The sequence below is a fragment of the Triticum dicoccoides genome, chromosome 3A, assembly GCF_002162155.2.
Source record: "Triticum dicoccoides isolate Atlit2015 ecotype Zavitan chromosome 3A, WEW_v2.0, whole genome shotgun sequence".
NCBI lineage: Eukaryota > Viridiplantae > Streptophyta > Magnoliopsida > Poales > Poaceae > Triticum > Triticum dicoccoides.
The window spans coordinates 7860749-7872983 of record NC_041384.1 but is presented as its reverse complement, the minus strand read 5'-3'; the positions used below and the strand labels follow the sequence as shown (position 1 = coordinate 7872983).

At 44.8% G+C, this 12235-nt stretch overlaps 1 pseudogene; it reads right to left on the bottom strand.

Moving 5' to 3' along the window:
- Window positions 1-2511: 2511 nt before the first annotated feature.
- LOC119271676 lies at window positions 2512-9236 on the bottom strand (annotated as a pseudogene).
- Window positions 9237-12235: the final 2999 nt, after the last annotated feature.

The window sequence follows — 12235 nt, the reverse complement described above, 5'->3', positions numbered from 1 at the left end:
GAGTATATATTGTCTACCCACAAAGGAAAAAAAACATTGGAAGTATTGTCCTCAGAACCGGCACCATCAACCACGAAGCAGCCTGTGATCCTGGCAACAAGCTGCCCACCAAGCTGTCCTTCGGCGCCTGATCCTGCCGAGAAAAAGACATTGTCGCCTCTTTCTTCCTTTTTTGGTTTGGCCACATAAAAAAAAATATCAAACATATGTAATAAAGCTAGACATACATAAATTATGAAGTTTCCAGGGTATAAAGTTTATATACCAGGAAGACACAGGAACTGGTAGACCATGAGGACACAAGAACTGGTAACATTGGTAAGATGGATTCATGCCTACGGAGGGCCCAAAATTGTCAACGTTCTGGTGGTGGAAAATCAGAATGAATAAATAAATACGGAATCGATTTGCAGAACTGCCGATCATAACTGTTCTTTTAAGCGGAGTCAAGTTTGATATATAGATTGTTCGTCAGGTAGTACATGTACCACCGCTTGGACGAAGTCCCTAGTACGTACGTAGCTGGGCGCCTGGGCTCTTGGTGCCTGGCCATCCGGCTGGAGCGTGACCACCAGACACCAGTGCGACCGATCCGGGCGGCACGGCCAGGCATGACGTTGCTGTAACGAGCTCCATGTCGTCCTCTGTTCAGAACCCTATCAAGCCTCCACGCGCGGCCACTCTAGACTTGATCCTTGCCCATGCACTCGTCGTAGCTCCAGAGCACCCACGAGGAAGTCACATCCGGACGGCACCGAAGCCCCTGGCCTCGATCTGAGGGAGAATCCGTTGAAGCTGGAACACGTCCAAAGGGGCGGACAACGCCAAAGTCGCTGGCTTCTTTCCCGGTGAGCTGGGTGAGGATTCGCTCGAACCTTGAAGCCCGCCGTCCTCGATCCAGGTGAGCAAGGCGAGCATCCGTGCTCCTCCTCCGCTGTTGTCTATTTTTTCCTGTTCGTGATGGGCTCCTCTCTCTTTCCCCATCTCTTTCTGAGCTCTATCGTGGTCAAACTGCTCCTGCCTCGATCGTCGAGCAGGCAGAAGCCCTGCGCCTCCACCACGGCGGGCATGGCGGGCCGGCGCCGAGTTGACTGAATACTGAATACACTGATGACGTAGAGATAGTATTGCCGTCGAAGATGGACGGCAAGGAGAACAGCCGCCACTGCTCCGGTGAGGCGAACGCTGTGTCGATGGCCTGCTATCTCTTCAGCGCGCTCACGTGCTTCCGCCGAGTCTCCTCGCCGCTTGTGGAGGCGCCGCCAAAGATTGATCGGACAGGTAGGGCGTTGTATATGTAATACGTTGCGGTCGAGTCTGTACGATTCATCCAACGATCAGGTTTTCTTTTTTGAGGGAAATTGATCGATCAGGTAGGATCCATCACGACCAGCCCAAGATCCATCACGACCAGCCCAAGATCGACTACGCTGGGCAACAATTGTCACCAGCAAACGAAACGGTTTTTTAGTACCACCTCGCAGACAGATTTTGTTATGAAGAGGTACAGTAGAAAGAACAAAAATTCCTAGGAAGAATCAAGCCGTCACTAAGAAGAACATCACCTCACGTCACAGCAGGGTGGATTCCCATTGCTCAGTTGCTCTATTGGTTGGGCCATATGTTCTAGATATGGAATAGACAGACAACTCCTGTATAGTAGTAGTACGAAGAAGATCCTCAACACATCATTGCCAGTTTTCCATCAAGACAAGATTTCAGATATGCTCGCGACCAATCTCTAGTTCATACAGCTGGGAAAGGTAACAAATGTTCCTTAATAATAGAAACAAGTGGGGGATCATGGAGCCCCATTAAGCATAATTTTCTGTTTGTTTTAACTATTTCGACAGCTAAGCCGTCGATTTCTTTTGGAAATCCTGAATCACAGCTCCATTGACCTGATGCTCTGGCATACATAAAAGATAGTGTTTGACTATATTTTGAACAGTATTTAAACCTGGGTTTAGACCAAAATTAGACACTGACTGATTATGCATCTCTGACATAGTCTAGTATCTTAGTACTCTAAATTTTATGATTAAACTATAAACTTCCTAAAATAATTTAATTATCCAGGTAAACAACAGAATGAAAATTCGAGCACACACCTTCAGCTAAGCAGCACGCAGAGCATATTTAACTCAGACCTGAATACTGAACATCACCATCAAGTGCAGTAAAATTTTATAACACCTGAACAATATTGCTCCGATGATCCATTTCCACGTCCTATGCGCGTCTCAAATACGATAAACAATGGATACTTTGCAGAATAACATCGCTAAAAGGAACTGCAAAACTATCGTCTTCACCAAACGAAGCTGCAGTGGCTAACAAGCTCCAGTAAAGAATCCAACTCCATAGGTGCAGTGCAAAGTAATCTACACCACAATATCTCAAAATATGCCCAAGTTTACATCGTCCGATGTTCAAACTACATACTTTTGGAATGTAACCATACTAAGGATCGATAAATCATATCTCTTGGGGTAAATTAACACAGAAACATCCATAAAAGCACAATTATCTTAATCCATACCAAATAGTTCAATGTCTCCTGAGAGCTCAAATAGATAGTTCATAAATAAGAGTAATGCCGTAATGGTGAGTAATACAACACAAATTTTACAGGTGTAGCCACTTGATCACGCGTAATGTTCAAAATAATTCAAACACACAAATTCAATAGCTGTAGGCAGCTACCAAATGCAAACGCAATGGATCAATCGAGCAGGCCGGTCTTCCACCACACGGCATTGCGTACCTGGCGGAGGTGCCTCCCCTTGAGCGTGTGTCCAGCGCCCTCCAGCACCCAGAAGGTCGTCATGGGAGCGTGTGTCCAGCGCCCTCCAGCACCCAGAAGGTCGTCATGGGAGCGTGTGTCCAGCGCCCTCCAGCACCCAGAAGGTCGTCATGGGCGACTCCCACGCCGGCGAGCGCGCCACCATCTCGTGCGGCGACAACATCTCCACGTCGTAGTCGTCCTCATCTGCTTCACTCGCGAAGTTGCGAACGCCTCGACCGTCGGTCGCCGCATCCGCGCCGCTGGCACATTCATCGGCACGCACTGCGGCATGTGCATCGCCGGCGACGGCACCGGGCGGGGGATGGCGGGGATCATGCGTCGAAGGGCCATCGCCGGGGACGCGGGGGATGTCGAGACGAATGAAGCAGACGGGGGCGGCGAGAGAGGCCCGAGGCGCTCGGGGAGGGCCTCGAGGATGCCCCCCGGCGGGCGGCGCGGGGGGCTAGGGTTTGCGGCGCAGATGGAGGAGATGAGCAAGGGCCGGCGTCGCGGCTGCGGCCGCGGCCGCTCGGGAGAACCGAAGAGGTCGTCCACGTCGAGCTCGAAGGCCGCCGAGGCGGGTTGGTCGCCGGCGGCCGCGCATGGGAGGAATGCGCCGAGGAAGCACTCGGAGCTGTGCGAGCTCTTAGGTCTTGTACAATGGAAGATGCTTAGAGGGGAGGCTCCGCTGTGCAGGCGGGTAGCTGGTTTTTTCTTTTCACACACGTACCGGCGGTCTGGGTTTGGTGGGCTGTATGTAAAACAACGGCAACCTATGAAAGTTTTGACGGATGGACGAAATTAGTACCATCTTGTTTATATTACGATTTTGTCTATATAAATTGCAAAAGCGTATTATAACATGAGAAGAAAGCGTATTGTGACGGTGAACCCACGGAGTCAATCCGTGCTTTATTATGGATGTTTCTGTGTTAATTTACCCCAAGAGACCGTGCGTTGCAACGGGAGAAAAGAATACCACACACTCTTAATTTACACAAAATAGTCTATAATCTGACTATTTGTAGCTACGGCCCAAACAAAGATGGTCTTTGCCTACAAAAGCACAAGTTTTTTAAAAATGGTTAACAGGTAAAATAACATTTGATATGTAGCCTTGATTAAGATTGCGTCATAGATAGTTTTTTTAAATGGTTAATAGGTAAAATAACATCATATATATATTTTATATATTTTTCTAATCAAATTCCATATACAACTTTGTTAAATTTAGAGTTACGGTTTAAAAGATATGAGTATTTTTAAAAACATTTGATATGTATCGTTGATCAAGATTGCACCCTAGATAGTTTTTTTAAATAGTTAACGGGTAACATAACATCATATTCAGATTATATATATATTTCTAATCAAATTTCGTATATAATATGTTAAATTTAGAGTTACGATTTAGAAGATATGAGTATTTTAAAAAACATTTGATATATACCGCGGGTTTAATGTCAAAAACGCCAGGGAGTTTTAAACGTCTAGCAAATATGTTCGTGCGTTGCAACGGGAAAAAAATCATGTAAGTCTCATCTTGAAGACACTGTCGTGGTTCATCCCACGGGTGTGTGGCACAGTCAAGTGGTCGGAGAGCCGGAGTCCTTCGTGAGGTTTTCGACGAACAAACAGAGGAAGTAGAAACTTATCCATAAATAAAATAAATTGGAAGCCCAAATCTCAAAATAATAAATGATAGGGTGCTATCTACCCCTGTTGTACTTTGTTAGCATGGTAACTGTTACTAACGCTGTTTTGTTTTCTTCGTCGCCTGTAGGGGATTGGCGTCGTAGCGGCTGGCGCATCGGCATCAGGTCGGCCGGGTCAAGGCAACACTGTACCTCTGAGCGCACCTAGTGCCTTTGGCCGTACTTGATGGCGTCGTGCCTAGGACGATCCTCACGCTCTGAGTGCCTCAAACAGGAGCCAAAAGTCAAAGGCCATTGACTGATGCACGCCGCCAGCCAGCCTAAATGTCAACGCCCTCATCACCCTATTCCTAGACCAAAGGCGACCTTCGAGAATGTACGACTTGAATTTCACATAGGATTGCATGTACATATACAATTCAAAAAGTATTGGACAATGGACGAAAATCTCGGCCACGTTGATAGCCATCATGCATTTTACGTGAAGTAGGACACTCTTTTCTTGATATAATTTCTTCCTTATTTTAATTTCTCCTTTTCTTTCAATGGGGACATGTAGCCCATAATTCCATTCCTTTCCTTCTTTTAATTTCTCTTTCCTTTCACAACTTGCCTTTCCATTAAAGAAGCATCAGGCGTGGCTTGGTTGCATGTGCCCTTGGAGACTGAACGCCATGGCAGGAGTTCGATCGCTCGCTCCAGTGCCTATTTCCACCAGGGATTATTTTCCGCGCGCTAGATGGGCCCCCAGATTCTGGTTGCTGGGTCGCTGCTTCCCGTGCTGATGGATATGCGGAGATCCAATCGATCGGATGGGCTGTTGCGGCCAGATGGGCCGCCTGATTGCTAGATGACCAGATGTACGACCGTATATAGGACGTCCCCGAAATAGTACCACATCGTTTATATTGGAAAAAATATGAACGTGTTGAAAAAAAACTGAAAGCGTAAATTCACAGAAAAAAGCGTATTATGACGACCACTATAGCACCGCTACAGATGATTAATTTTCCACTATATAAATATAGTGGAGCAAAAGTTGTTGAGGAATTAATCTAGAAGATATGTCATTTTATTCACTATTCAGCAAATATGATGCAACAAAAGCTAAGAATTATGTGGCTGATAAATCACATCTTGTAGAATATACATGACCATTGATATGGATATAAATATTAAGGGGAAGCATAACTACTTTGCTTTTTTTCACGGGTTTAATAGGATTTTTATTCCATGTTATAATTTAGAGGTAAGATTTTCTCTATACATGAAGGTCATAGATCAAACCACACAGTCGTGCTATGACACGACTATATCCTGCTAGGCAATCTGCAACCTTTGTTCCATGAACTCACAAATCCCACAATCTCCCTTCAAGGCGTCTGGTACAGAACAGGCGATGTACTCCCCATGACCCCACCCTTTGGTCATGCGATTCACGAATCAAGTTTGATTAGTCGACTGTATGCATGAAGCACGGATTTAATCTCCAAATGGGCTCACGAATCCCACTCTCTCCCTCAAATATGCGTGTCTAGATTTAATCGGAGAGCCCACACTCGTTCCATCATGGATCACCTCAGTCTCTCCCATGTCTAATGAATCCCATCATAATTAGCCAACATATAATCCGATGGTCTCTCTCTTATCTTCCTTTAATTCCACCACAAACGCCTCACAAATTCTGTTTAATTTAGCCAACATATAATTTAGTAGATTTTCTCCCTCTGTCCCAATAAATCCAACATCCATGTCTCGTGGATCTTGGGTAAAACGTATATAAATTGATGTGAATAAGTTTAAGGGAGCAATACGGGACTAATGATAATTGATTGTTGCAGCTTATACTCGACGGGAAGTTATAAGCTCGATCCCTAGCGAAGTATTATTTTTCGGCGCTTCTTTTTCGTGACTTCCAGCAGAGCCCATTCTTGTTGCTGACGGCTCAATAGAGAAGACCTTTTTTTTTTTTGCAGCTGAGAAACAATGTAGCTTGTAAGAAGTATGTAGGAAATAAACCGAAAACATAGGTACTTTTTCTACAGACTTGTACATGTAGCTAAGTTGAATTAGGATTCTTATTATGGCTACCTGCATGTTCATCTGGCCCACAACCTCCACGTCTGGCTGTAGTCTACAATTAAGAAATAGCTTTGTTTTATTCACATCAGCTAGCAGACTCAGCTGGCTAGAATGGCGTGACTTCCATCTCAGAGTTAGCGAGGTCATGTGTTCGAATTCATGCAACGCGGTGCCTTTTCTTTTTAGTTTTTAAATTCAAACTGAAAGCGTAAATTCATAGAAAGAAAATGTATTGTGATGATGAACCCACGAAGTCAATCCGTGCTTTATTATTAGGGATAGACTAGGAAACATGTCCGTGCGTTGCAACGGGAGAAAAACTAAGCAACGGATGGGAAACTCATCACTCTCTCCTTAGCCCAATAAGCACCCACATCAAATACTCCAGCATGAAGAAGAATTGTGCTTTCAGTGAAAGCATATTTGCATAGTGGCTATTTAGTGTATGAATTGTTTAGTTCATGGTTTTTCTTGTAATCATAGCATCACATCCTAGCCATCTCTGCAAAGCGGCTACGAAATGTATAAATTATTCAGTTCACGGCTTTCCTAGTAATCAATATCACATAACATTCTAACCATGTGTTTTTTCCATCTTGATAACACTAATTCATAGAAGAAGGCATATTGTTGGGTGGTATCTTATTTGATATTTGTACTCTCTCCGATCCATATTAATTGTCGCTGACTTAATACAACTTTAAGTATTTTTCTATTCGAAGGACCCTGCATCTCCTGTACATTTTAAGTTTTTAACAAATACCTACATGCTGTGCCATGACAAATAAAAGTCGTAGAATGGTATGCATACAATTTAGAAATTATAGAACGTGCATTCGATTCCAGTGAAGTCACTAACTACTGTAAATTACAAATAAAGTAATTCTTAGATGACCAAGGATACAAAAGGAAAATACCAGTAAATATCACATATGGCAGAGCAAAAAACAATTATCAGCAGTAGCATTCACCTGAGAATAGAAATAATAATTGATATAAACATATGGAAAATCCAACGATGCCTAGCTGAGATTAACTGTTTACATTTATACCGCGGTCAAAATTCATTTTGGTCACAAAAAACCTCATCCGAGATTGTGTCGCAACAGATTGCTTGAAGTCAACCATTGACTTTCGGATTTAGGACCAGTCTTTCTGTTGCTAGAAGTCAGCCACAAGACTCGGCATCGATTTATGCTAACAATGTATACATAACTACTGCTATCTAGTGTAGTTTATACTGAAAAAGCTATGAAAGCTACAGGGCACAAGGAAGGGTGGACAAAATGAGAGGTTTGGAGAAGAGTGATAAAATTTTAACAACTTGCAAGCACCGCGAGCTGATCCTATTTTGCAAGTATAGTGGAAAGATACATATGATTGCATTGGTATTAAAACTAATGTTCTACCTGGCAAGTAAACTGGCTGTGGATCAACACGTGTAGCAAGTGGAAGATCTCAGACTTGCAGTACACAATTTCTTTGTTTACTAATAGGTATCCATCTGCAGTCCAGGGTCATATTTGAACTCCTTATAACACGCTCATTTGCCTGACAATAAAACAGGAAACATGAATCAGCTATTATGCATTAACCGCATTGTTACAGCCAGCTACTCTCATATGTAATTGTGATTTAACCACACAAACATTACACAATTTCATAATAGACCATGCTTAGATTCAATATGCACAGAAGAAATATGACAAATGAGCAGAATGTATGACTATGCCTACAAGATTGCAATATAGTTTAGCTATTTCAAGACTATCACACTTTCAAGCATTCGGATATGTAGAAGCCAAAAAGCAATGCTAGCAGACAAAGAAAAACCAATAAATTGAATGTGATGCTTCATATTGCACAGTGCATGCACATGCCATGAAAGACAAGCACTTTGCCTATGTATATCTGCATACAAAACTCATGTAACTTGATGCTAACAATTTATTGGGTAGCAAATAATTATAAAGGTGAAGTAAAAAGATGATTGTCAAGAATCTGAGCATCCAAGAAGGAATCTAGCCATTCCATTCATGAATCCTCCAATACTGTTCCATGTACATAAAGCAGGGGTCGAGCTAAGTACAGAGGGAAATAAAATAACAAACCTGTTTAAGTAGTTGATGCCGGATCCATATTTTTCTGTTCAGAAGTATGACAACACCGTATGAGAGGTAAGATCAGTGCTAAAACACACCATCATCAAGTATGACCACCGTAAGAGAGGTTAAGATCAGCGCTAAAACACACCATCAGCAACACTATAAACCAGATCGCTCGTCACATCTCGAATCCTACTTCAGGACAGTAAATCTGAAAGCTACTAAGCCCATACATTATATAGCTCACCATGGATTTTTTTTGCGGGGTAAAAGGATTGTATAATACAATTTGTATTGCTTAAGTATTTGTCACATTACAATCCCGAAGGGTAAGGCCTAAAATTTCATCAGGACCCGATCCTAACCAAACTACCGTGCGATCTTCTTGGCGCCCAAAGCGAGCTAGCAGGTGGCTGGCTGGTTCTGTTCACGAGTGATTTTGTTGATGGAAAACCGTATTCCCTGTCTCATGAGATACTTCACCTGCTCAACGAGATGTCCGAGCTGTGAGCAGTCACGGGAAGAGCTATTTATCATTGCAGCAAGTTCAGCTGAGTCAGTTTCCACCATAACATCCACATGGCTCCAATCTAGTGCAAGCGACATGCCCTCCAAGCAGGCACATAGTTCGGGCTCAAGGGCCGACCATTAGCATTGCAATGATCTGCAGGAAGAGAACACAATCTATCCTTGTGCATCTCGAAGGATCATGACAACACCCACATCGCCTGTACTCCCCATGAATGAGCTATCAAAATTCAATTTCATCATGCCCTCAGGTGGTTTCTCCCACGACTTGCCTATAGCAGTACACTTTGCTGGGGTGGCAGCAGCAGCATGCCATCTAGCACACCGTTGCCCCTAATAATATGTTCTGTTGTCTGCGTTGTCTGTGTTCGGATCTGCCTTAAACTCACCAGGTAGCTGCAGGGGAAGTGCTGGGAGCCTCGAACATAGGGGAAAGGCTTCTCACGTCGGTGTATAGATAACTTGAGTATAGGAATTGGTGCTACACATCGTTCTGTTCTTTACTTTTCTCACGTCAGCGTCAAACTGGTGTTCCCATCGTCGACTATCTCATTGACCCTGCTGCACGCCACCCGCAGCTGCTCCCACCCATCCAATTCCTCCCTGAAGCACTTCTAAGTCCGGCCATCACCTCTGCCACCGCAGGAGCATCGTCCGCGTGCTCGTATGGCGACGCGGCCTCCATCCGGCCGCCCACTACCGACGACTTCTTTGCTTCTGTCGCCCCCTGTTGCTGCTTCGAGCGAGGCAGGCCACAAGGCCCCGCCGTCCAGCAGCAGCGCGGGTGAGAGTGGCATGCGCCAGCGCCACAAAGCGAGGAAGAGAAGGAATTGGTGGCGGGGGTGGACCTGTGGCTGCGTCAACCCGCGTGCGTGCTCTCCTCGCGAGGTGTCCTTCGGTGTGCTAGGGTTGCGTCTTCGGCAGCGACGCAGGCGAAATATAGTTGACGGGATTCCCTTGCTCTGCTCCAATTTGTAAAGAAATCTTCTCTGAGTTGTAGAGGAATTGAGATTAGAATTTCTTTTCTTTAGGGAAAAAAGGAAGAAGTGAGAGAAACTGAAAGAGAGGGCAGCGTGCAGCAACGTGACTTAGGCGAGTCCATTAGCCCAAAAAGCCCAATGAACAAAACATGTGACTGATAGAGATAGAGATTATAAAAAGTTGTACGTGTATGGGCTGGACTAAAGCAGGCCCAAGTATGCCATCGTGCTACCACGGAGGCAAAAACGAATTGTTCCGTTAGTACCACATCGGTTAATTTGAAAACATAAACGTAAAAGCGTAATATGACTGGGCGAAAGCGTACTGTGACGGTGAACCCACGGAGTCAATCCGTGCTTTATTAAATATATAAATTAAATTAAAAATTAAAAATTAAAAATTAAAAATTAGGGATAGATAGATTAGGGAGAGATTATTATTATTATTATTATTATTATTATTATTATTATTATTATTATTATTATTATTATTATTATTATTATTATTATAATAGGGAGAGATAGATTAGGGAGAGATATACTCTAAGCTTTGATAGAAACGCGCAATTTGAATCTCAATGAGAACCAGCAGTGCTAGGTGTAAACGACAAGAACACTATTTTTTTGCAGAATTAATAGTTCATCTTGTTAGATGTGTTGTCGCTCGGCAGCTGTCTTAGATGGGCCGTCCAGTCGTTCGCTTAGTGTTGTCGCTATGTGCGTTACCTCTATAGACGCAGAGAGCGCAAACAGGAAATTCCGTTTGGGCTCTCTCTCTTCTCCCTCAATTTTTTATGGAAACATTAATACCTACACATGTGGGCGTTTGCATCTCGCCCACACGCATGGATCGCCGTTTATTTAATTTCGCACCAATTCTGACACGGTGAGGCAATTTTTGTGTGCCACGTAGGACAAGGCCGGTGTGTGGAGTATTTGTCAGTTCGCCCGCACACGGTTTCTCCCTCGGACAAGACTAGTTGCGAGTCAGGGCGTGCGGTGGAACTGCCGTCGCGCGCGCACGCCGCGCACGACTTCTGTTCTCCAACTCCCACGACTGCCCATTTTTCCTACTCTCCCACACCCAAACTGTCATTTGCCATGTTTTTTGCAGGGTACATGACAACTGCCCTATTTTGTGATTGTAAGCAGATAGCAACTCTCTTTTACCCGAACATGTTATTGTTGCCACGTCTGTTTGTAGCGCTACATGGCAACTGCCTAGTGTTAGTAGGTGACAACTCCTAAAGATACCACCGTCGCCCACATGCCCGTCTCCTCTCCCACACACCAAAAGCTTTCAGTTGTCATGTGTTTTTGCAGGGTACATGACAACTGCCCTATTGTGTTTGTAAGCATATGACAATTCTCTCTTTTACCCGAACATGTTTTTTGCCATGTTTTTGTAGTGCTACATGGCAACTGCCTAGTGTTAGTAGGTGGCAACTCCTAAAGTTTTCAAATCACGACAACTGTAGTAGACCAGACCATACATGGCAACAACTGCAGTTGCCCAAAAATGGCATCCGACACTTGACCTGAGATGGCAACTGCAGTTGAGCAACCATGGCAACTGCAGTTAAACGAACATGGAAGAGGGTCCGGACCATGGCAATCGCAGCGGAACGCGTGGTGACTAGCACACGGGGCGTGTAGCTTGCAGGCAGGGAGGGGCGACGACCAAGACGGGTCGTGCGGGCCGCGTGGTCGCTCGCCCAGACGCGCGGACGATCGCGCCGCACATCGAACGTGCGGGGCAGTGGCGGGGTGCGCTCGAACGTGCTTGTGCGGGCGGGCCTGTGTCGATGCCACACGGGGCGTGTGACACATCCCCTAGATTCCACACGTGTGGCAGTTATCGTCGTGCTTTTTTTTTGAGAAACCTCTCTCTCTCTCTTGGCTAGGCCTTCAATTTGGAGAAAACTACGAGAAGCAGACTGGGCAGTTTTCTTTAGCCCAATTAGAAAATTGTCCAAGCCCATTTTCCAACCCTTTTTGGTGGCGTGGGGGGGGGGCAACTAGTTAACGAGCGCTCCCGCAAGGGAAAACCAGTTGCGCGGTTGGTTCCTGGTTTTCCCTTTCCGGTTTGTGGTTTGG